Source organism: Ooceraea biroi, chromosome 5, assembly GCF_003672135.1.
Source record: "Ooceraea biroi isolate clonal line C1 chromosome 5, Obir_v5.4, whole genome shotgun sequence".
In the NCBI taxonomy this organism is placed as follows: domain Eukaryota; kingdom Metazoa; phylum Arthropoda; class Insecta; order Hymenoptera; family Formicidae; genus Ooceraea; species Ooceraea biroi.
In genome coordinates, this window is record NC_039510.1 from 787,640 (window position 1) to 815,051 (window position 27,412).

General features: G+C 46.2%; 1 protein-coding gene across 1 annotated transcript in view; it reads right to left on the bottom strand.

Annotated features, from left to right (window-relative positions):
- The window catches only part of LOC105279311 (amphoterin-induced protein 2), a 192,692-nt gene that overhangs the window by 144,460 nt on the left and 20,820 nt on the right, over nucleotides 1-27,412 (bottom strand). The window lies entirely within an intron of this gene.

Sequence of the window (27,412 nt, forward strand, 5' to 3'; positions counted from 1 at the left end):
GGCGGTAATACGGTACGTGAAACATAATTATTTATTTATTATAACAAGCGAATTTTTTCATCGTTAAAACGGAAACGATACGGAACGAGACAATCTTGCAAACGAAAAGTGCAGGTTGCTTTCCAACTGTTTTTACCGCCGGCAAAAAGTGGGTCGTTAAAGCGGATGTGTGTATATCTTCCTATTTATATAGGACACACCTATGTCAAGAGAATGCAACTGCGATAGCATGTGACCCGTGTTAGTGGACCAATTCCCGAGTAAGTCATGATCTTTCTCTCCGTTAGCTTCGTTTCGTGTTTATCTTGCTCTGATTGTAATTGATGAAAAAAGCAAGTCGAAATCTGCAGTGCTCGAATGTAAACGGATGCGGCTATAAAGCGAAAACCAATAGAGATGGAAGACTTGGAAAGGGCAAAATATTGCATCGGTCGGGAGATCGTGAAAGGTCGGTTTATGTGTGTATAAAATCTGTAGAACGTGGGGACCAAACTTTTTAAACGTCCAATTAACGCTTAAGTGACGACGTCACAAAAAATTCATGAGATTTTTCAACTCTTGATTTAAATTCATAGTCGCGTATGAATTTTATTCATACTCGCGGTTCGTACGGCGAGTGTCTGAGATTTTAATTCGCTCCTTCTTCTTGCTCCCCCATTTCAGGAAGCTTTATGTACCTATATACGTGTATAACTGGTAATTTGTAATAATTATACTACGTGATATCTGTGTAACACGCGTTGTTAATCCTTAATTTCATTATTAATCATTGCTGGAGTGACGATACGTATTAATACGATATCCTCCAATTTGTATAATTCCATTGTATGGTTTTAGGTAACGTTTATTGCAACTTTACTTTACGCTACTTCTACAGCAAGGACAAGAAAAAAATTAGAATAAAGATAAATTACTTCTCATTAACAAGCAAACGATTTATCTTACTTTAAAAATTTTACTTCCTACGAACTTGTTATTAAATTTATGTTGCTAACAAATACTAATACACCGTGAAACCTTAGTCAAGAGGACGCAAGGGGAAATCCCTTGCAACGCTCTTTCAGTGATCCCTATTCAAGAAGAGCAATGAAACCTTACGAGGGACAGAGGTGGACTGTTAGGGACTTGGAGACATATCCTGGCAAAGTATCCGGGAAAACGACCCGGATATTGAAATAGGCATTGGCAAAATTTTCTTCGGTGTATTGCGAGGTTCTACGAAGAGTGAATCGGTATATCGGAGGCAAGCTTACTCATAAATCTGCGCGATGGTTACGGCGAAGCGTGACTCGCGATATAAAGGGGTGAGGATGACGGAGATGAGAGAACTCGAGGTTACGAATCGCGCGGTGTTGAGGGTGGATTCTCGATGGTGACGGCGCCGGCCGAGAAACGGAGGCGAGCCAAAAAGGGAGAGGAGAGGAGAGATAAATTCAGAATTCGATTCGACGATCGTGTAAGTTTCCATGCGAACGAGCACGGCGACGGCGCGACTCGGATTCGTTCCTCGTATACGTGAGGCAGGTTTTCGCAGCGTTTCGGAGGACCGCGGATCTTATTGAAAGTTCTTGCCCGGCGCGAAAGTCGCTTGGCTTGCCCGGATACACGCGGCCGAAACCCCGATTCAACCCCGTATAACCGGAACAGACAGAGCCGAGAATAGTCAACCCCGTTCCTTTCCACCCCTGCGCGAGCGACGATCGGGTCGTGATAAGGATTGGAACACATCGCCGACAAGTTCGCGAGCCTGATTCGCATATCTTGCGCTTTGCACTTGAAGAGCTAGATTTCCGTGTTGATCGCCGCAGCTCCTAAAATTCAACCTGTCATTATGCGATATGATCACGTTGTACTCTGCTGCACCGGAATACTATATTGTTACGAGAACTGGAGCGTTCGGAGTCAAATTTTTGCTAATGAAACTTCCCCTGAAATTTCAAAGAATTCATAAGTGAAACGTATGATTGACAGAATATGGGGTATTTATCCTCGTACTTTTCCTCAGCCTTAATATGGAATGGCCTTAATATCGATCTCGCGATTTCGAGACGAGATTCTCATTCAGTCCTAGCAATACGGCATATTCGCACGATCTGACATATGCGCTATATAAATAAGGATCGAAAAGTCTCTGCACGCATGCAGAGAGATCTAGAAAGAATGAAAAACGCATGGGATGTGCGCCATCACGGATGGAAGTAGACGCCGGCATCGTTCCTCCGTGCATCGTTAGAGTGCACGCCGACCGGCTGACGGGAAAATCTCTGGCGGGGGATCGTGGTTTTATTCCGATCAGATGTTAACGCGAATACGAACACGAGACGTAAGGGCGTCGCGACGTCGGATAATCCTCGACGGGAAGTAATTTATCCGGCCGCGAAATCTGGCCGCGCGCACGGAGAGAGAAAAAGAGAGACAGATGGACCCGGACGAGGCGAGAAGAGAAAAGTGATAGAGAGCACATGCTCCAGAGATACATACGGCGGGCCATTCCCGCAGGAAGAGCAGGCGGATGGGTATATATAGATGAGACCGCGAGTATTGGTAATCCCGAAGATTGAGTTTGCAGCGAAGTTTCCAAGTCGCTCGCTCGGATCGACGAGATCGTTTTTTTCTCTCTCGTATCGGCACGCCGACGCGAAGCGCCGAGTACCGGAATGAAATTAACGAGTCAAGGGGACCACGATCGAGGGCGGTGGGTGGGCGATCGCGTCGCTGAAAGTTCAATCTCTGATCGACTGGCGCGATACGCGATCCTAATCGGGTCTCACGAACTCGCCGGGAACTTTTATCAGAGGCACCATTCCGTTTCCGGTATCCTTCATCTCCGCCGACCAATACGCCAGAATTCCGGTGCACCAAAGTTGCTCCTGTGAGCCTATAATTCGCCTTTATCGTGATAAATTTACTTCGTTTCGATTGAAACCAAATATTTCGAATGTATGTGTGAATGATGATAGGAATGTCCATAGGAACAGATTTCATCTGGATCTGATTGGATCGTTGTCGAATATCGCAATATTTTCGCACTATCGGATATACGCGTTGTGTAGCGTAAAAGTAAGGTAAATACTTTTTTTGATCGAAAAAGTAATCGATTGTAGCGTCCTGATATTTTTTTGCAATTCGTTGCAATCGAGTGAATTGTATTTTCTGTGCAACTACTTCTTATTCTCGTTTCCCCTTTGTTTTATTACCTTTGATATGCCAAACTTGATATTACCTTTTAGATGTACAGATTAAAGCTCATTACAGCTCAGCAGAGTGAGAGCACAATAAATTTTTACGCGCCTGCTTTACATACGCCAATTAATGCATGCATCAAAGGAAAAATTGTGACGCGATATCTTTTATCGACTTTTATGTACAACAGCTGCGGAGGGGGGGAAAATATATATATATAAACTACAAGATTATTATAATGGCAAATTTAAATAATAGCATAAAACACGTGACGTTTTTTCACCTCGCGTAACCGCGCCATGAATTTCGGTCGCACGAAATCAATTTTCTGCCGTTTAATGAACATAGTATAATGGACATAGTGTAACTAACATAGCACATGCTTCAGAACTAACACGCACCGGTAGCAGCAGTTACTGCGTTGAAAAAACGCACAGAACGATGCAAACTCAATTAACTTTACACAGAAATATTCACGGCAAGTTTTTATATTTTTATTTTTTGTACATAACGTACGCACGAGCCGTGTTGCGAGCGAGTCAACAGGAAGCTGCGCTTCATTCTCGGCTTCCGGTTGCATGGTGAACATTTTTGCCGGCCATAAGCTCTCGCTACGTAAGCGGCAATATGAAAAAATCGCATCTAAGTGAAAGATGAGCCATAAAAACGGCACGATGGAGCACAATGCATCACAATGGCGCGAAGCTAAAGCGGATCGTTTCGCGATTTTATACGGGGAATCGATCTGATCGCGCGTGATTTTATAATACATGAGGAATTGATCTGATCTCGTGCGCGATTTCACGAAAGTCCATCACCCGAGTTTGTGGGAAGAGGAAGAAGAAGAAGAAGAAGAAGTTACTCGTCTCGCAGAACGTTTAATTAAATCAGAAAACGATTTAACCGCATTCGACAGTCCTTCCGATAATCAGCGATATCACCTTACGGCGTTACTTGGCGTCGGTAAAAACTTTCCACGGGGTTTATTTCGAGCTGCTGATTAAAAGCTTTCGGATACGGTGCGATACCAGGGATCCCCGCGTCCTCGTTTAGACACATTCCGGCCCGGAGTTCGATCTCGGGAGTGCAAGCCGGGGAGATATATATCTTGTGCGATGTAAAATTAACCGTTTCCGGTCCAACGGATTCAATTGAGATCATATACAGGGCGGCTCATCACCGTCGGAAAACATTTTACTGATGGGTTCTCCGGAATTGATTTTTCCGTAATGACAATTTGATGGAACTTCGTGTTATTGTGCCGCACTGCTGCTCTTTTACTTTATCAGAATTAAATTAAATATCAAATTGAAATTTAGTTAAAGTAAAATACGCTTTAACTTAATTGAAGTGAGGTATAGCTTTTTATTCGTTATTTACATGAAATTTAATGTGCTAAGAGTTTGAAATTTTATCGCTTGTAATACCAATGATACTGAATGGCAGTTCGGCGCTCGAATATTTTATTTTCGCGACAGGCTTCCGATTTAAATCGCGATTAATTAAAATTCGCTGAAACATCAATATAGCCGCATTTTGCTAGACATGTTGAAGAATTCGGAAAGTTATTTGTCTCATCGCGTAGAGTTCTAGGTCGGTCAAGAATAAGTTCCGTCACTTAGAAACTTAATTAAAGTCAAAAGTAATTCTTGCCGATATTCGACTAGAAATAAATTAAACGTCAGCTAATTCAGGCGAAATTCTTTTCAGTGCCTTTTAAATTGCGAAACTTCCCGGCAACAGAATGTGACAAGAACGTTTTTGCAAACTGAATTCTATAAGTGATATAAAGCGTTCGCTTGGGTTTGATGCGAGTGCCGTCTGCACTGAAAATATGACGTAAATGGAACAGTGGTGTAACAAGATCGAATTAAATCGGTAATCGGATTGAATGGCATATTTATGTGCGACACAAATAATGAGAGTAGCTGCATTGCTTTCATGCATCAGTACCTCTCGCAGGCCGATCGATACGCGCACGTACACGTACGTATTTAATTTGAAAGTCATTATACGCTGCTAAGTATGTATGTATGTTACGTGCTAAATTCAGTCTAGATATTTTTGGAACATGCAAGGGAATATGTGTGGGTCAAAATAAAAATTAACTGAAAACAGTCATACAGATATAATCGCGTTCGTGGAATCAGAAAATCGATACATACTACTAGTTTTATGCTTCGCGCAGCAACGGACGAGACACATCAAAATTGCACTTTGAGTGCATTAATCTTTCTACAACTGGAATTATTAATATCTGCCAGTGCGGTATCTGCCGCATCGTAAATCTTTTAGAAAAGTAAAATAAACATCTAGTATTTTTTTCAGATCAGTTTACAGCTAAAGGATGTTTGTGAAGCAAAACATCTCTCCGGCTGCAATAATTCAGACCGTCCGAAAGTTTGCATCAAGCTAAGAATTATATTGTGCGATTTCTGGTATAAAGAGGAAAACGCAATGTTTGAACATGTTTCCTCCCCAGGAAAATTCGTGCAGACTTTGACCTGCGACGTGGAAGTAAGTGCTCGACTCGGGCGAACTACACTGACGTCGTTCATGGACTTATTGGTAGTAGACGCGGTAGATACACTGGGATATATCCACTGCGGATCCCCGAACACGCGGAATGTGGTAAGTTAGAGTTGACATTCCCGAAAGCCTTTGAGTGCGAGGTGGAAAAATTTGTTTCCACATTTTGGCTTGACCGCGACGCGTAGGAAACTATTTAGCATACAGCGCGCAACAAAAAATTTCAACCCACTTCACTTATTCCGCTCTCAATTTTAATCACATGACAGAAGCGCAGATATCGATTTAGCGAAACACAAAGAGATAACAGATATTTTGAGTATTAACATGCCGCAGTGACAATTTTATTGAACTGAAACAACGTCACGCGGAATTGAATGACACGTGTAACGACAGAATTATTAATAAAATTCTCACCTCCGGTGAGTTTGCTTAATTCTGGAATTTGCACTACGCTTGATGAAAAAGAAACTATCCCAACACGGTGAGACGATAAATCGAATCACTGACAGTTACGACGAACACAAACAAAATTGTTCTCCATTAACACGCGCCACGACTAATGCGACTGACGCAGACTGATTCTCCGGGGGAAAAAAGCTCGGAATGTCCTCGAAATAACAATTCCCAGTTCTCACGTGCGGATCTTCCGCGCAATTCGTTCTGTAAAAAACGTCCGCGACGCGAATAGACGAGGAAGAGTCTAACAATGTCACAGAATACATCCCACGGGTACACGTTGTAATCCATCGACTGTCCAACGGGAATCAGCAGGCAGCTTCGTTCGTCCACATCCCCGACTGTGACATCCAGGCCAGACGTGAAACATCAATGGGGGACGAAGCGGAGGAGAGGGCCCCTGTCATACACACGATTGCAGATTCAATAAGCCGCTCCGACGAGGAAGAAGCGTCGTGTCTGTCGACACACCATGAGGACAACATGACGCCGCCGGTCGTGCGGAGAAACTGTATTATACCGCGAACGAACAGAAGATATTGAAATGCATTAGTGCACTAGGAAGTGTCCTTTACGGCGCGCGAGTATCGCTTTTACGTCACGTACCGTGTAATACAACATATAATGAGGAAAGACGATTAATAAAACAATTGGCAGGTAATCTCTGACACGACCAATCGGAAAAAAGAATGACAGGTACCGCTATAAGTATAATCACAATGACAGTTTGATGAATGTATCCGGTCAACATCCGCGTTACCGAAATACGTGTCATATATCGATACTGACACAGAAAAGCCGAGCCGAGGGCGGCCCTGCGCATTGAGCAACGTAACGGGATTTTTTGTGATCTTTATTCAGCACGCCGGAATCAAATCCGCGAGAATGGCGGATGAGTGCACTCGGCGCGTAATTGCCGGCAGTCATCCCATTTGCCGCGAGATCGCAGTCGCGATTAGAGACGTGTGAGGGGCGCATTTGGACGCTGTTTACACCAGATTTTGCGGTCATTCATGGTCTCGCGCGGCGGGCACATTTTGGCACGCTTTCAAAGGGTAACACGGGGCTGCGCCGGCCGGTTCACGCGCGTACTTTTGCGCGCCGCCGCGTCTGCTGCACTAGACGGCAACCACCTGACAGATCATTCATCATGCGGACGGATCCTCTCTCTCTCTCTCTCTTTCTATTTCTGTTTCACTACCACTTTCTCTTTCTCTTTATCCCGCGAGTGTCATAAACACGAACCCCTCATCATCCTCTCGTGATCGTCACTTGGGTGCACAGAGGAATGCACTACCAGATTCCTGTGATACGTTCCCGCTCGTTAAGAAGGCGCGGCCGTTCTAATTTAGTGCCTCGACGCAAAATCCCACGCGCCGCTCTCACTATTTTTGGCCGCAACACGCCGAGACGCCGCGTCACGACGACAGCCGGATCGTGAGAAGCGCAAGTTCGTGCCACCTCTCGCGACGACGTTCCTCGAGAATTTTCAGGGGTGAGACTGGAATATGAGGACGGGGCATTTTCGCGCAAGAGAATTATTTTAAGGATGCCTCGACTGTAGCGGGACGAGTTTCCGTGCGTCCGCTCCGCGCTGCGGATGGAAGCTCAAGGGATCGATGTCCGTTCTGTAACTTTCCTCGCGACGGCGCGAGAAGTTACAAGAACCTGCTGGTTCTTCCCGAACGATTGACTTGAGGCTCTCTCGCGTCGCGAGCACCTGGCCGAAGGAAGGCGACTGTCACGAAGGGTGCGGAGTTTGAAAGTAATTTACAGATGGAAGGCCGGATGAATAAACAAGATTGCTTCGGCGAAAGTTTCCGCGAGAGAAGTAGTAGTAGTGCGCCTCCGTAACGCCGTGCCTCTTTGGCAGCGATGTTAAAGCCAAGTCCGCCGGATAATGGTATTATACATGGTCCGGGCGGGCCTGAATGTAGCTCGAAAGATCATAAGTCCGCCGAAGAATTAAGCTCGTGGAGCGTTAACGGTCGCGGGGCCGGCGGGCCGTCGGTGAGAAATTGCGGCCGAGATAATATTGGAAGTATAAAGCTCCCCCAACAGTTTCCCGCATCGCGAGCCGACGGTTTTTGCCGGCGGTAACGATTCGTTATCGCCGTGCTGGTGCGCGAGCGCGCGCGCGCGGAAGACAAGTATCATGGCGATACTTTATATCGCGCAAACCGGCGCGTTAGCTGAGATTTACCGTTATTAAGAACGCCGCAGATGTCGAACGTCTCACAACATGCAGACGCTATTATTCAACGGACTCCCATGAATTAAATCCATTAATAAAAGAGATGGCTTTTCTCAGCGAGTTAGAACTACGGGATTGACTGATAAGAATCAGCGGACATTATTTGAATAAGTTATTTAGAACTTAATTAGCATGTTAAGTTTGTCGTAAACGGTGCAATGTTTTCATTAGCTACTACGCGCAAGGGAAATTTTTTTCGCAGGAAAAAGAGAACTTCTTGTTCTCTTTAATAAACGCGTTTTCTCTCTGCAAGTGGAATTGGGCGGTGCAAGTGGAACGAAGCGTACCCTCTTTGAAATACACATGAGATGTGTATATTGCCAAACGGCGCGGAGGTAATCTGATGTGGAAAAGGCTCGCACAGCGCATAAAGCGAGCGTAAAGCCGGTAACAGTTGGGCAGAAGTGGAATCACAAAATCGATGCTTCTGGTTTTGCGAATTGTCGCGCGAATTTTAATAGCGTGCAACGTATCCTATAAAAATGTTCTCCCGCTTTTTCTTTCTTTTCTCTGTTCGCACAGTATCATTTTCATGGAATCGAGACTTTAAATTAGATATATATAATAATGTAATGTCTCGCAAAATTAGTGTTAAAATCAAATACAAAATTTAAAAAATTATATTATTTTGAATATATGCGTATTTATGCACGATCTATATGTATGTGTGATATATATAGAAGACCATCTTTTTCCCCCTTTCCTCTCTCTCTCTTCTTTGTGCATTCATGTATACAATAATCGATACGATCGAACGCTGGATAAGCCATTACGCGTTTAAGGTTTTCTGGATCGATGTAGTTTCAAAGGTCTTCCAGTGATTGCCTCTGAGAAGCCTCTTCTGCTGTTTGATGCCCTCCCTTCCTCCCTCCTAATCGACCCTCGTCTCCGCCTAAAATCTTCCCTCCATCTTGCGATACCACGTGCTAACTGTAGAGTGATTGCACTAACGCTTTCCTCCATCTTCGTGGTACTTTGAACGATAAAGTCGGCTACTGAATGGGCAACAAGCTCTCGTAGATCGAGCGTAAAACTGCGAAAGTTCCCGCGTCGTTGTCCCCTACCAGGGATTAACATCTATATACGAACGTCCTCCGCCACGCTTTGCGAAATAACGGCTGTACCTTAATCCCTGGCGAGTCCACTTGATCCTGTACTCGAAGTTGAAGTGCATGTGCGTGAGTTCCATCTCGCGAGGCTTTTCCCGTGTGGGAATCACGACCAGGCAAATTACCACGAGGAACAACGGATTACCGGCGATAAGCGGCGAATCGCTAAAATACTTTCGCGTTCGGGTACGAGCCGCGTGATAACGCACAATCTCTCGATTGTGGTAAATTCAGTGTAAAATTACTCCCGCAGAAATGTTTAATTAAAGGTACGCGTTGCATATTCGGCATCCTCATGTTTAATACAGTCTACCAGCCCCTCCCCGTAGCATTCGCTCGGAAATACCATCGATATTTCGCGCGGACCGGCGAGTTGGGTGCTGATGATTCGCTGTGAGCTAAATTATTGTTGAGATTTGCATGGTACCAACAGTAATCACGCGTGCTCGTATCCGGGGCCTAGCGTCCCCGGTTTCCACGTAAACGCGGTGTACGGTAAGCTGCATCACGCACCGATCGGCTGTGCCGCGGGCTTAATAGAATAACTAAGCATCGACTTATACGGGACAAACAGCGGGCTCGATCGTCAATTATTTGGTTACACTGCAGAGCGGTTTGTATGAGCGCGAGCGGTACCCATATCCGAGGTTACCGTTCTCCATTCATACGAGGAGAACGGGCGCGGCTTAAACGTAACGTCGGTGCGGCAACTCTTCGTCATGAAATTTTAAGTCCCGCGGAATTGAGACCACGGCTGGCTCTTCCGGTGGACGGTCACGACATTGTTGGACGAAGGTAATCACGCTTGTCGTCTCGGTAATATAACAGAGAGAGAGGAAGAGAACACCGCCGGACCGCCAGGATAGACCGACGGAAGCGCGCCCGTTTTTAGGGTCAGTGACGTAATCAGAAAGCAAATTGCGGTGCCAGCGTGGATCTCGCCTCGGAGAATACACCTTCGACCCTATTCCGCAAGGCGAGCCAGGTATAGCCCACTCGGCCTGAATACATGAATTTTTAGTGTGGTAAACCGCGGAGGGTGGACGGGGGTGGAGGGTCGACGTTGTACGACGTCGCGCAACAACGAAATCCGTCGTGTCAGAATGAAGCGCGTTCGTTCAAGCTGCACTTTAATCATACCGTTCGCCGAGGTGATCCACAAGACGATCTACGCGGATCGCGACGGAAGCCGAAGAATTATCTTCGATCGCGAGACCCGACGTCGAGTATATGCATGCCGTTGTTTCGTGTTTCGCGATCGAAGCTAGTTTAGTTTCCACTCAAGTGTACCGCGATGTCGTGACCGCACTCGGCATACTTCCGTATTCCGGCTAGCTGCGCGTTCCCTCTCGTCGCCGTGGACGTGGACAGGCAGAGAGAGGGCGTAGGTGAAGGAGCGACGATGAAATCTGCAGAGGGGAGAATGCACGCGTCAAAGGAATAGTTTGCCAACGCGGGATCGATATCCGTGCCAATCGAAACAAATTTCATTTCGCCGCGCGGCCTGAAACGCTCGCTCGCTCCATGTTACTGCGGACGTCTGCGTCCCAAAGCGCGTTATACGAACATTCTAGATTATGTTCAGGCAACGGTCGCGCGTTACGCTCGCCATATTATCGTTACAATAACGGCGTCGTAACTATAAATGTAAAAGCCGAAGGTACTCCTGACAATACGAGAGCAAGTTAATCACACCTACAGTGATGTTGGTTCTCGCGAAATTATCTTTGGAGATCGATGCGATCGGCCACCCGACGCAGAACCGACGGGACCGACAGGATCATCCAGGACTTCGGTAATAAGAGGCTCCAAAAGTGTATTATGATCAAATCAATGAATATGCATTCTGCGAATTCTATTAATAAATATTTCGGAGTGCGCCGTAGCACAATAACACAAGTCGAGTTTTAGAAAAAATCGTACTCGTAAATATGCAACGTGCGAATCGTTACTCCTGAAAAAAATAACTTTGCCTCGCTTTGTCGCCTGGCAGAAAGTCCGTGCTGGATCTGCAATTAATTTGTGTCTAATTAGCAGTTAATGAATCAGCGAATGTCGCGAAATTGTCGAAATCAATTATTATAGTCGATCCCAATTAACGGGGCCAAAAATACGGGCCAAAAGAGGATAGGAGGTAGGGGCTGACGGGGTGGGCTTGTATTATGAATCAATTTGATATGCGGTCGAATTCAATTTGGCTGCGGCAAATAACGACCGAGGCGTCGATTAGCAATTACAATCTCGTAGCCATGGTACCATGGTCAGCGGGCATATCATACAGGGTACGCATTGTTGAAACTTTCAGAGCGCCGGGAGTTCAGCCCGTTTCGGCTTTTCATCCCTACCAGGATCGGTCACTTGTTCTCCCTTTCTCTCTCTCTCTCTCTATCCCTTTCTCTCGATTCGCTTGCCATCCGCAACATGCGCGTAATGACTGCGAACAATCGATTCCGCGTGCTGGTACATAACGATGGACGAGCGGAGCGCGTGAATCCTTCGCGAAGAACCTTGCGAGGCATATCATCGTTCCGGAGGCGCGACGATAACATGATAAACGCGAATAGTCATGGTCAATCGTTGCCAACGGGTTTAGGATGCTTTATCATTATTACGCAGAAACAGTACTGAGAAGCCACTTTGACCTGATGTGCGTCATGACTCTTGCGACTTGAGAATTATCGCAGCACCTAGCAGGTTCAACGACTCTCCCGAGAATGACTTCCCAGACCGATCGCTTGAGCTAGGTAAAAATAACTCCGTTAATAACGGACGGCGAGCGCGGTCGAAGCAGCGGCACGCAACAGCGGGAACCAAGCCGCCGGAACGGAGCGCGTTCGGCCGATGCGCTAAATGGAATTCCATTCCGTCTCGATTTAATTCGTACGAATAGGGCAATAAGGGAATGAGGGAGGACGGCGCGTGCAGGGGAGAGAAAAGGGAGGACCGGCTGCGACGATTAATTGACGAAAATTCGCGTTGGAACAATGACCTCCGTCGGCCGGAGTGCTGAACGAATGGTCTCGCTGTAATTCTCATCCAAGAATGGTCCATTCCGCGCGAGGATATTCCAAGTTCTTGCGAGGAGCATAAAGAGCGGATCTCCGCACTTACGTGCCGGCGCGCGATCAAGTTCGTGTCCGCTTTTTGCGTTTTTGCACGGCGGTTAGCCGACGACAAAACGGCGGTTTAGCGACCGATAAAAGGACGAAAAGCGCTGTCGGTCAGCGGTGGAAGTGCGCGGTGACGATATTTTCAATGAACGTTAATTATCACAGCTCGCTCGCACAACGACTGCCATTACGCTGTGCATTAAAAAATATTCTTTGCGCTAGAAGTTCCCGAGTTTCGAGCGCGGCGAATATTAAATTGCGAAAACGTCCGTAATTTATTCCGAGGTGATTTTCAGTCCGGCGATGAGCTGGTTATATCCATCCGCAGAAGCGCACGGAACTTCATTAATGAATGTACACAACGTAGCTTGTTTGCCTGTCTCTTTCTCCCGTGGGTGTTTCATTACCCTCAGATTAGAAAATAATTCGTATCTCAGATTATTTCGCGCTCGAAGCTGATCTAATCAAGCTCGTTTGAATTAAGCTTGATTAAAGCAATCTCCATAAGTAACGCCGTATCGGCACAAGATCAAACAATATTATCGCTTCGTACGCTGGCACATACAATTGCGTTTTCCATGATTACTAGTCGTCTCACGTCTTATCTGTCGTACCTGTGTAACTGTATAACTTTGACAGATCCGCGCTGAATGATCACACCCATCTGCATGAGTAATTCGTGCGCTCTTAGGCCATTATTCGTCAGAATTATTAATGAATCAAATGAATAACATATTCTGGTCAAAAGTGGGCGATACTCACATCTACAATCATCTATTTCATTTCCGATTGAATAATTTCCTCGCAATAACATATACGATGATAAACAAATGAAATAACGATGCGCCGTCACACGCAAATATTACATTGCCACTTGCTTCTCCTTCGATCCATTTCGCATGCCGGTGTCGGTGGATCTCAGTACGAAAACGGATAAGCTCGTTATAGGAAGGACGTACGCTCGTGCACAGACTTCTAGTATTCCGCCATTTGGTTTGTCGTAAATCCATAGCATTTCACTCGATCTTTCCGCCACGCCAATACGTTCAAACACATCTCATCTCGAATCTCGAACGTCCAAGTAATGTAAAAGAAGAAAAAGAACGCAGCTGCACTGCGCATCTGTGTGTAAAATTATTTTTCGATCGCGCGCCGTTTCACCAAGATGCGCGTTCCCTTTCGCGCGATTTACGATCTCGTATAATAAATCCAGAAGCAGGAACGTGAAAAAGATGGAGGAGATAGTCATTAATGCATCTGTCCCGAGCGGACATGATGCCACGTTAACAACGCATCCTGTCACGCTTGCTGGAGCCGGCACGTATCTGCAGACAGATACAACCCGCGCGCGCGTGTTTAATTCGGCGTCCGGCGTGAAGTGCGTGCGGAAATGTAACTGACGGAGAGGCGAACGCGATGGAGAGTTCGTCGCAATGACGATGATGATCCTCCGCGAGACGTCATGTGCAGGACGAATCACGCGTTCACGAGGTGCCGCGACCTACATTTTTCCCCGGGAAAAGTCAGAGTTACGGGATCGGAGTACAACAGCTGCTACGTAAAATCGGTATAAAGGACTCTATCCGGCACGCGAGGCAGTAAATATCGGAATCCTCGTGAAACTTCGGAGTCATATACGCCCGCGCATAATGCCGGGTTCCTGTGGGGCGTTACGGGGCAGACGGGCCCGTCTGTGAAGTAAATCATTGCAAATACCTTCCGACACGTGATGGCGAAAGACTCGAATCGAGCTCGTCTCTCGGACGGACTCGGAGTACCTCACGAATATGTGTAATTTCATCGGCAGACATATTCGGCGCGATAGTTACGGTAGCGCCAACGTGACACGTTTTCCCGACTGATATTAACTCGGCTCTTTTAAAAAATGATGTTAAAAAGTAAACATGTGCTTTATCTTCTCTCGACTAATCAATCATATTACTGTTTTAAATAGCTATTATTCGAACAAAGTTTAAATAATTCTCTAAAGTTGAAATAGAAATAGAAATAGAAGTTTATTAAAGTGACGTAAATAGGACGTAAGACGTAAGTAGAAGGATAGATGAAAGATCAAATTTTATAATTGTCTCACATTATCTCCATCAACCCAAATTCATGATCCGAGACAGTTCACGAGAAGGTCATGTCGCGCGCGCGCGCGCACACTTTCCAACAGCTTCCATCCGAATCCGCGAATAATCCGTGCGAGGAGTGATTTGGGGGCAAAGCGTATTTAGGGATAATACGGCGATGCCCGTAATCATACCTCAAAATAGCGCGAAACGGAGTATCTTGATAACACGCCTTCGTACTACCATGCCGTTTGCATAAATGCGCTCGCGCGGTATCTCTCGGGTTTAATACCGTCGGGACAGTTGCACAGTGTTAAGTGACTTAAACTTTTTTACGTTGTAATTGTAATGCAGAGTGCCGTGTCTCTTTCCCATCCACCCTCCAGCGTGTCCCATAAGGTTCTCTGCGCGAGCGCACAGCGGCAACGCGGTATGTACCGGGTGAGTCGTAACTTCGAAAAACGAACCGGGGCTCCCGCGGGGGATAAAAGTCGCGTCGCGAAGAAACATAGAAAATGGTAAACTCGATGAACAATGGTCCAGTGTTCCCCGTTTTTTTTATTTTATGAGGGAGTCTCATAGCTGCTTGCGCAGCCCTCGCGAATGCATAAATGCGCGCGAAACGGGGGAAGAAAAAGGACCGCGGGACCGCGCCGCAGCGGAAAACCTCGCGGCCATAAACAATCATGAATGTTTCTTCGTAGCGCGCTCGTAAATTCATTCCTGTCGACGATGAAATACAACTGCCTGCATTTTAGGCCGCATTCCCACATAATTCTTCCGTTCTGATTTAATATGTGCATCTATGCACGTTTTCGGAGGTACGGCACGTATTTGCGTCGCGTATAAAGAACTCTATGCAGATCGCGCGTATCAAGATGAATCGGTAGCTAAATCCGAGTTTGCTTCGGAATACGAAAAAACGAAGATACGTTTTTGCGAGCGGATCCCGCATTCCCATCCCAAGAGAGCATATTGAATCGGCCAAAATATCATAATTTTTTAAAAAATAATTATCACGTAATTACCGTATGCTTTGTTTTCGTGAGTTATTTGGCAGAATGCATATCCGCGGTTATTATTTGGTTTATATGAAATGCCACCTCTTTGTAACGAAACAATCTTGCGAGTCTTTCCAACGTGCGATAATTAATAACAATGACAGACAGAACGTGACAGAAATTGAGATGTCAATTTTGTAAAACGGTCGACCGCTGTATGACGTAATGTTTTAATAACAAAGTATCGGAGACCCTCCAGCAACCACGTTTCGCAGTGATAGATGTATACATCGAGCAAAATTAAATGTGCTTGCGGACAATTAATTTTATCGGCCGCTGCGGCCGGTACAACGATGCGTGCAAATAACGGGTTTTCATTTCGCATATCAAATATTGCCGACGGGTCTATCTAAAATTATATCCGCGTAGAAGCGAGACCGCGAATATTCGGCGATTCAAAGCGCGCGATATTTCACTTGCTGCGTTTTTAAGATAAATGTGAGCAGGAATATCGATGGACGGGATCGCGTTATGAAACAATGGGGAGAATTTCCGTAATTCCACGTTCGAATTCCGCGTGCCTCGTTGCTCTGTACCTCATGACGAAGCTACGATAAAAGGTAGACAAATAAATCATTTCGACCCGTGAATTTCGCGAGAAAGAGAGAAAGAAAGGACGAAGGCGCAACTACACAGCATCTACACACTACGCAATCGAGCGTAAGAAGTGCTTCTTACTTCGGACAATGCTTCTTATGGGTCCGTTCGCGCAATCCACTTTCCAATAAAATTGAGTGCCGCCGATTATTTCCAACTATGTCAGATCTAGCTGCACAGAGAGCTGCGCAGAACAGAGAAGGAGCTCTGGTACCCAAGCCTGGCTGGTGTTGCATTGTCGTTTAATTCCATTTGCCAAAAGCTTCCCGAGACAATGGACATAACAGATAAGGCGAGAGAGAACTGGACCGAACCCAATTTGTGACGGTCGAATGCGCGTAAGGAGAAAGGACCCTCCGGTTTTTTCGCTGTCTACACTCGCTCACCGCGAGAAAAGAGGGCAACGAATCGGGACGCCGATCCGCGCGTGATGTTAATCATCGTCATCTTTTATAATCGTATATATGCGATTTGTGCTATTCCGCCGTCGTGACCGCCACCGAGCTCGACACAAAGCACAACGCGAATGCACGCGAGAGAGCACGAGGAGCCAGCTGTACCATTTGAGAACAATGCGGCGTAGCAGTTCGTACAGATGGATCAGCTTGCCCGTCTTCCTAGGGAACGAGGCTGAGAGAAAACGGCCATGGAAGGGAGGTCGTAGGAGAAAGGGAGACTGCATGGGAGTGAGTGAGAGAGGGGGGGGGGGGCAGAGAGAGAGAAAGGAGATCGCCACAAGGCGATTCTCCGGCATTACGTACGTACCAGCGCACAATGGCTGGCTCTCGCACTCGTAGGCGTTGTATCTTTGAACGTACCTGTCCGGCGCACAAATAGAACCAGAGGCAGACCGCTTCGAGTCCCAGCAGCGGTCCAGGTACACGTGGCAACGTCGAGAATGAGGCCCCGTATCCGCGCGTATCCCGACATTCCCAACCCGACCCAGCGTCGAGAACTCACGCAGGTAAACGTGTCTCGAGGGCCCCGAGCGGCTTTACGGTGGTAGGTACGTGTGTACGCGAAGCTCGATCTGTGTCACTGATTGGGTTCGCATGGGATCGCGGGTAAGGTAAATTGAAATTCGCATTTCTGCGCTCGCAGCCCGATTAAGCGCCGCGACCCGCTGAACGCACGTGGTGCAACGCGCGATGTTCCTTGCGGTCCCGACGCGTATTGATCGTCGGATGCACGGTATCACGTCGAAACTGGACCTGGCCCCGCCGCACATATCGATCCACTCTCGAAAATGTGCCGCACGCTCCGTCCGCTCCGGTGTACTTAAGACTTATCGTTAATATTGCCGTCGGCGAATACGCGAGCGTGACATCCTCGACGAGGGTTGGTACACCATGAATGCGCTGCATCAAAAATTCCATCCGACGTGCGGTCGTTCTTCTCGTTCCCACAGGATAAGATAAGAGAGTGCACGCGCATGTGCATTAGGCAAAGGAAATGTTTGAAAATCGGAATCAGCGCGGGGAACGTTAACCATTATCGATAATCCAACCGATTTCACATCGACGAAATTAATTTCGACAAACTCGTACTGCCGCGGTTGAATTTCAATCCATTGAACGAGTATGAATAATACCGTCGTCCGTACTGGCAGTCTGGGGACTACTGAAATCCTCGCCGAGAGAATAAAACATTCCTGAAAGTGCAGGCACGATGTCGAAATTACGTAACTTGGTCGATACAAACAAGTTCATGAATTCCGAGAATTGATAAACTGAATATTGTTATTAACTGATGATGAACGTCAGTTCGGAGAAAGGTTCCTTCCGGGATCCAACGGGAGTATGGACCACGCTGAATCTTCACGTTCTCGCGAAGCATACTTAAATAACAGCTGCTTTGTCGGATTCAGGCGAGTCGTGTCGCGAGCCATTCATTGAAATTAAGAAGATTGCGAACTTCTCTATTCCCCGCAGACATGAAAATTTTTCCCAGCGAACAGTGTCTGCCGCGTGTCCGCGTAAGAATATCTCACTGACTTTTAATGAGATCATAACGGAGAACGGAATAAATGAGGCATACAGATATTTCATGAAAGAATTTAACCCACAAGTGCATGTCTTTTCACCATCTCTTTCTCTCTTTGTACAATTTTACGGCCAATCGCAACGTACATTGAATGCATAGTATCGTTAAGACGGATGATAAATTTCTTATAAGCCGTTTTATTTCATTAATTAGCAGAGCCAGTACTTAAAGTCAGAAGATATTGCAATGTTTATATCGTTTCATATTATAATTAATAATTACATACAATTCTGCACGTGTCAGTAACCTGACGTAACAATTTGCTCCGTCGTGTACCCGTTCGCACGAATTTCCACGAACCCGATTACGAGAAACAGTTCTCAATCTTTCTAGCCACATTACGAGAAAAGCCGGCCTTTTTCAAGGCTAAGGACCCGACTGCGCAGCCAAGAAATAAAAGCAAAATGGATGTGAGGTGAGAGGATCACACTGGATGCACCGGAAAATACGTTTCCCACTCGCTCGCCGAATATTCGTGGAGGATATTGGCAGAAAAGAACGCTTTTCACGAAAACATACTCATACTCGTATGGACGGAGATCGAAAGCGCATCGCGATAGGAATTTCACGGAGATTAAAGAACACATCCTTAAAGAAGATGTTTTCTACCTTGAGTCATTTGTGTACTGACTTTATACCTTTATACCTGCACGTTACTTTCTTTCGTTATTAACATGATAAAAGATGTCTCTTGCTGGTTGAAATATAACGATATGTAATACCATCATGTCTTGAAATCAAAGTCAGCCAACTCCAGATACATTTTTGAATTTTAAGGTACTAAGAAAAGGCGCTACATAATTTTTGTAAAGTAATTCTCAAAAGCAAAACAGAAATAAATTCATATCTTACTGTTTAACGCTGGCTTGCGTTTGCTGGTTGGAGTGATAAGGGTTAATAAAATTCAGATTTTGAGATAGCAAGTCACTATTTAATTGCAATAAATTATTCCTTAAAACAGTAAAAATTAAAAATCTCCTAAGAGTGTATACTGTATAATCGGACAACCGCGGCATACTACCAGGATCTTAAAATGACAAGTTTCTGATCCGTCTTTTCAACGGTACGGTCAAAGTACCTACCATACGATCCTGCAAATGAAAGAGAACGATGCGCCACGAATGGACACCAATCCTCCCGCGGGATCGACGTGGCAGGATTGGCAATTATTTATCCGGAAACACTTCCGGTGCGAGCGTGCTGCAAAGACATGGCGACCGGCTAATTGGCAATTTCGAGTAGTAGGATTTGCGCTAGTAAATGACGGTCGCGTGTAAATCCACCGCTCCTAAAGCTCGTCTAATCGCGTGCGCGTGATATAAACGCGAATGGCCGGAAAACACATTTTTGTGCTGACTGTATCAATAACGTCACCCCGCTAGATCAGATACTATCACCGAGTGGTGCGAGCACATGAGGCCACGTCGTTCATCGCTGTCCCGATGTCGGTTCGACACGCGATAAAATTATTAGGGGGAATAATTGATGGTCGACGCGTCGCCATGGCGAAGCGCATCGCTCGTGCGGTCTGGAGTGAAAGCTCCTGAATTATTTTGTTACGCGGATACCACGCTCGGTTTCGTGTTACTCGGCGTTACCCTCGGCCCTTCCCCCTTGATACGTTTACTGTGCATACAAGCGATCGACCGGATAGTTGCTTCATAATTTTGCCCCGATCGTTCGGTGAGCATACATACTTTTCGTATCTCCGCCACGGAGAATACGCTCTCTGCGCACCCTCCTCGCTCGCGGATCTTACACATACGCGGTACGTGATTCGTGTCTTCCTCGAGAGTCTCCGCGTTTTCCCCCACGGGGACCCCGAAATCACGGGGTTTCCATCGGGTTTCCAACTTGGTGCTCTCGCTTAAAACGCGTACGTGCCCGTAGCTCTTTCCATCGTCGGCATTACGAGGCTTCAGGCTCGTATCTCATCGCGCGCGATCACGTTTGGGAACTCTGGTCACCGATCCCTCTCTACGCCACGTAGGGGGAGAAGCACTTTCGCTCCAACGAAAATAAATGCACGCGCCGCCACGTCAGGATACGTGCTTCAATGAGCCTCCATGGTTTCCCGGCTTCGAATATCGCATAAACCACGTGGAGATTATTTTTCTTCCCGCTTCAATCATGTTATTCTCGGAGATGGTCCGCGAAGAGGACAAACATTTAATGTACTAGATTAAAAAATATTTTGTCGCTTGTATTTCGAGAAGTATGGTCGACTAAAGCATCGTCGAAATATCGATACTAGCATCGATATTTCGACGAAATTCAACGGTATCTTTGGCACGGGGGAGACGCTAGTCGCGCGAAGGAAATCGCGCAAACTTGGATAACATCGGAACTTTGACACCCCGGACGGAGCAGGAAATTGCAAGCTGGTCGAATCGTCCCATAAACGGATACGGTGCAAGTGTACGCGCCATGTAGCGGCCGAATCTAAAAGTTCCGTGATAAACCCGACGAATTATTGCCCGGGGAAGCTGTATTGGTCGGACTTTGTCGGATATCACCATACAAAAGTGAGGTTCAGCTTACCCGGCAACTACTGCCGCTATTTCACAGCGTATCTGACCGTTTAATAATGTAATTTTAATTCCCGAAACCACAAAGCGCTCCACGCTGCAACGCACACCGACGCGCATGGATGAAATAACGAACTGGCTGGAAAAATAATTTCCACGGTAATCCAATATGCATCCCCGTACAGCGTGGATCTAATCTTAATCAATAAGCGGTCAACTTGTCCTACGTAAGAGCGCCTATGTAATTTCAGTCTGCACGCTTCGCCTTGTGCCCTGCTGAAATTTCACACGCATCGCTAATTAACAAGCAGTCACGAAACGGTGAATCGTCGTCCGTAAATTACACAAAATTATATACGTGCACCGTCAGCGATACGCGAGCTGTAATCATGCATTGTTACTTTTTTTCCGAATATCCGATAAGTCCGCTTAAAGCTGAGCGAACGTTGGACGCTTAGTTAGCATCCAGTTGACAATCATGTCGGAGTAATACCGTCATCACCGCGACCGCACTGTTTGCTTAACGTTTGCATTTTGTCACGTATCCACGCATCTCCATATTTTCAACAGCACCACTCGCACGAATTCGCTTTGTGACAATCGGTAACTTCTGGAATCCGTGCTCGCATGAATCCCTCGATTATTTATGATTACGTCGATTGCCGGTACCGGCCCGCGAAATTGGGTTGAACGCGAAATTAAGGTCAGCGTATCGTCCGGAATCCGATCGTCGCGTAAGACCCTCCTCTTCCCTCCGTCGTCGCCCTCTGATTTCGCGTGGATAACCCCCACGAATCGGCCCGCACGAAACTGGAGACAACTATGTCGATCCGCGGTGCATCAGTATGCATGTATGCCGCACGGCTGCGATTACAGTACGACGGTGCAGGGGGACCGGGGATGGTCGGTGGAGTAGCGAAGAGCTGGAAATTGAAGAGGCGGAGAGGAGAATATTTGAACGTCAATGAGTTTACCGTACCGCGTCACAAACGTTGGCCAGTTTACAAATCCGATAATGCCAAACGCCACCGATGACGCTGCCTGTTTATGGATTATTACGGCAATATGCATTCGGACGGGTTCTCGCGCAAGATGGACGTGCGTTTGTCGCGTAATTTCAGGCTGCGGTTGCACGCGGATGCAACGGCAGGCTAAATTCCGCTTCGCGGCGCGCCGAGTTTTCCTCTCCGTGTGCCCGCTACCCGGAGCCAGAACCACTCTTGTCACGATCCCGCTAATCCTATCGATTCCCTCCACGTTTGCCACCCCCTTTCGCTGGATGTTCCTGGCGAAGTACGCGCTAGTACGTGTGGCATCGTGCAAAAAATTCCTCGACGCGTTATTGGTAATCGTTCCGTGCTTCCTTAATCTGATTCCCTGGCGCGCAACCGATAGTCGAGAATTTACATGGAGCCTCGGAGAATTCCGAACGGACTGCTCGTTCTGCCGCGTTTGATTCGATCAGACAATGGAGAACGTACATCCCTCGACGGAAAGCACGCGAAAACAATTCTCTCTCGTGCATGTATCCGTATAGTGGCGAGCAAACGCGCTTGCATCAGCTCAGCGTTGAAACATGTGAATCAAGGCGGCGTACAAATCATTTACGACAACCAAGATAAACGGGTAAGGGTAACGTATCAAGCCACTCGTCGAATGGATGACATTGAAGAAGATAATACGAGATCGTTAATAAATTAAATGTCAAGCCACCGTCGATATTGAACCTGTTACGCTCTGCTGCCAACGATGTAATGCACCGTGCACCGCGACTTTAATAAACGCGGACGTAAATTAAACGTAAACACGATTGGCCGGATTCGCGTACAACGATTTCTGTACTTGCTTGAGTAAAGCGCGCAAAAAAATTCGGCACGTGCAATCCGTTCGCTGTAAATCCGCTGAGTAAAACCGATTTCAAGCGGGATTATGCAAAACCGATTTAGCAAAGGCTATAATAGCGACAGACCACGCGGGGGCACGAGTTGATAATGCGAGGGACGGGCGAGGAAGTGCATTGTCTTGTTCGGGTCAGGAAGATTTCTGCAGTTCAGTTTTTCAGCCGTCCTTCCTCTTGAGAAATTCGACGCGAGAAACGCGATCCTCCCCTTTAGATGTAAGAGCCATTTCCAGGGGAGCTGTTACGTCGCCGCGTAATTTGAATAATTAAATGAGTGTTACCGGGTGCGTCAAGCGAACAGGAAGTGAATCGCATGATACCCTGCCGCTCCTTGTTAAAATAATGTTCATAGGAAACATGTAAACGCTCGAAAGCGAGATACATCGAAGGGACGAATTTATGATCGCTGAAAACTGCATAAACAGTATTTCCACGTATATTCATGAATATTTTTAAGTCTTCTTTACATTTATTACGAGATCTTCTTTCGGAATTTGTTTGTTTTCTTTGAATGAATTTTTTTATAAGCAAAAATATTTTTTCTGATTTTATCCTGATATTTCGGAGTTCCATTTTCACGCAGCCACAATATTTTTCACGCCCGCTTCTTGACACGCGAGAATTTTATTATTAGCTGCACGCTATAAATGGCCTGCTGAAAAATCTAATGCCCGTAAAACTGCATCAAAGTATCGACGTCACTACCTGTCATATGCACGTAGATACGAGTGATTTATTAGTATGTCGAAACAGCTTAACTCCTGGAGTAATAGCTTTCGTCGCATCATCACGCGCGCGATTTTGTATCAAAAAGACTGTTACGCAAACGACGTTACGATCACTGTAAAAAAAACAAGATATTACTTTTTTAATAAAAAGTATTAATATTTAAACAAGAAAGAAAGAAGCATATGAATCACAAATCCCGAAAAATCTAGACACATGTAATATGTTTAGATGTTGTGATATTTTTTATTTTATGTAGAGCAATATAGTACGTCATACCGATAATTGTTCCGATACAAGTACAAGTGACGTAACGAGTACACCGGTGAGCTCAATTACATATGCCACAGCATTTCCACATTCGTATTTCTCATCTCTTCACAGGAAACTGGTACATCGAAATTGAATTCAATTGGATGAATATATATATCTATCGTTCAATCACGTAAATCGTGTAAGTAGAACACAGAACTTTCCAACAAAAATTTCTCCACGATTCCTCTTTTCTCCTCTTTTTTTACGTCATCGCAGATCTCGAAATACTTCTTCGTTTATCCATCGATCCATAAAATAGCTTTTCCGAGTACGAAATTATCTTATCGCTTGCAAACATATGCTTCCCTCCTAAGAGCACTTCGGTATCTCCTCGCGTGGATATTGCCGGGCATGTGTGAAAAGATAAACACGCACACTGTGCATCAGTGGATCGATACCGGTGACTTATCGGATTCGACTTTACGATCAACCCAGTCTGGAGGTTTAACTTATCTCGCGCAAATAGCGCACCCTTTTTTTATTATGGATTCTGATTATCACTCATATCGTCGCATCTGTCGCCGGTAGAAGAGAGAGAGAAAGAAAAAGAGAAAGCACATCTCGAGCGATCTGAATCACTCTGGTTTTGCGCGACGCGAGCCCCTCGTAATAAACCCCGTGAAACGGAGAATCATGGCTCGAGTTTTTCCGAGCGACCCTTTATTTTTATGTAAACTACGTACATAAGAGCTGTTCCTTTTCTCCGTGTCTTACGTTTCAGAAAGCTTCTTTCCGGTTGCACCGCACGCGCGATACGGTGCACTCTGTACTTTCGCCCGGGAAGGGAGGGCTAACAACTACTTGATATCATCCCCTCGAAGTTACATGAAGATCTCGAAGAAACTAGTTTTACAAAAGTTTCACCGAGTAAGAGAGAGTGTATCGGGAATGTAGGTGCGCCGAGTACATACACGGAGCCATGTACACGTGTAAATTTAAATGCATCAGATCGTGATACGATCACAAATTCGTGACAATCGTTCTGCGAAAGATTCACCATCGTGTCGTTATCGATCAAGTGGAATCAAGAAATCGAAAGTCTCAAATGAAACTGGGCGTTATTCTGAAAGAACTAGCGCGATGAGTTCGGACATATTCAAAAGAGCGAGCAAGTGCGGTGGAATCATATGTAGACTCTAATGAAGTGTCCGCCAACATCCTTGCCACGGATTGCAATATTATCTCGGGAGTCCAAAGCAATCCACTCTCGCGATGACACGTCCGCGCTTTAAAGCAAGGCAGCTGCCAAATGAAATAACGATCCCCTTTGTCGTGGCGTCCGTCTATCTTCACGAGAAAATGCCGCGAGTTATTTACAGATGATGCTTTCATGGAGTGAGCAATAATCACGTTTTACCAAGCAGCCAATTACCTACATCGTTTGTTGGAAGATATCAAAGGTAGACTATAGGGCTTTCGCTTTTGAATAAAAATGGGAAACGTTAGGAACACGTTATTCGCTTTTTCTATTCCATCGTATGGAGTCTTCACTATTCTATCATATGGGAACGTTCAAGTCATATTGTCGGCTATCCCGATGCAGACTACCGCAAGTCAGTTAATTCAAGTTTTCAGGCCCGAGAAAAGTACACGAAAGACGAGAAAGGTGAAAAATTCTTTTCTCAATCACGCATATCTTGCAGAGGGCCGACTCCGAAGCCGTGCTTGCCGCGTGGAGTTTTCCATCTCTGAATTCGTTCTCGCAAGTTCGAAAGTTTTTCGGAAATTCCCCGGGCGATAAGGGCGCGATTGCGATTTGCCGCGTTTCTCCGCGTGTACGTGAAAGCCGCTACGTCGGCTACGGTGTATACATAGAACGAGCGGCGCGTAACTTTTGGGGAAAGTTTAATAACGTTCGGGAAGATTGAAATTAGCCCGAGCATCGGGAGAGCGCATTTTGCGCGTGTTCGAGCTCGAACACCCCCGGCGGCGTAGCACCGTGTATTATTATGCGCAACAGTCGGATCTGGTAGACCGTAACCTTCCGACGCGCGAGTGCATGACACGTTATGCCGACAATGGCATGTTTCGCAGGAACGGAAGCAACGGAGGAAGCAACTTACGACGAATAATCCGTGCTTGACTTGGCTCAAGCTCGGCGATAGCACGCTAAACTCTCGGCTGCACGGTTCGCTACGTCACGTTTATTAACGAAACGATTAGCTCTTCCTTATGTGACCGCGATTAAATGATTGATCGCTGGTACGCGCATGATCCGCGCGCGCGGATGCATGATATCCCATCAGGATATTTGATATGTCTCCTCTGGCCGCATCGAGACGTCATGATATCTACCACGCAGTGTCATCGGAGAGATTAATATCGATGCTACACCGGGATCGGGATCGGTATCGTGATCCTACTCAATGTCCCGTGAAAATGCCGCTTAACACGCAGAATATCGGAGCGTCCGGGTCGGTCGGTAGCCTCGCGTATAATTTTATCGAACCGCCGGGGCCACCTCTAATAATTCCGGAACCATCGACAACGAGGCCGCCGCACGCAATTCTGCGCGAGTTCGGAAATGATAAAAAAGGCCGCGGCACGCACTCGCAGCCGGAGTTGCCGCCGGCTATTCAGGGGGGCCGCGTACTTTGCACGGGTACCCGTGATATCGATCACGAGGGCGCAATTGCAGCATTGGTACAATTGTTGTCCCGCGGCGCTTTTTCCACCGTTCGGCGCACAATAGATGCGCTGCGTTCTTTGATACCTGTATTGCCAATCCCGCAGATGAATCCATTCATTGCACGCGAAACAAAAGTACGTATTTGTCGCCGAACTCGTCACTGCGAGATATACTTACCAGCGCTCATCGCAATGTGCGCAGATATCTCAATGAAACAACGGGAAACTAATTGTGACCGACCCAACGAAGCGCATCAGCGAATGTGACGGAAGTCACACATTAGGCGGGCGAGTTGTTTCCTCAATGTGCGTAAAACACGGGTGAATTTATGTTTGTTTGAACGAGGAGAGAATTTGCACGCTTAATTATCACATCGTGGCGAGTGGGTACGGAATCGATAAATGAAACACGACGGTAAGAAACAAATCAGTACGCCTCACCGCGAGATATGCAAATGCCCGGTATGAATATTCAGTATCGCGAGTTCGCCCGCGATGTCTTCACTTTTCATTTCTTTTGCATGTACAGAGCGTCGTTTTCCAACTGCAGTTCCACCGCGTTCGAATATTGCCGAGCAATTTTGTAATCTTTTATCACATCGGCAATCGCGCGTTAATTTTTACAAAGCGCCATTTAACAGCCGCCCGATCAGCCGCAAATTACGTTGAATATTCGAGATTACAGTCGCAATCGGATATTTCCTGAAATGTTCGGTTTCATTGTACCACACACTACCATATCGTGTTAAAGATACGCAATCGAATACAAGAGATTATCCTGATACTAATCCGCGCTTTCAATTCAGCGTGTGTATATCCTGATTACTATTTCACTGTTCTCTCTCTCTCTCTCTCCCTTTCTAGCTGCAGTTGTTTTGAATTGCAGCGCTCGGAGAAA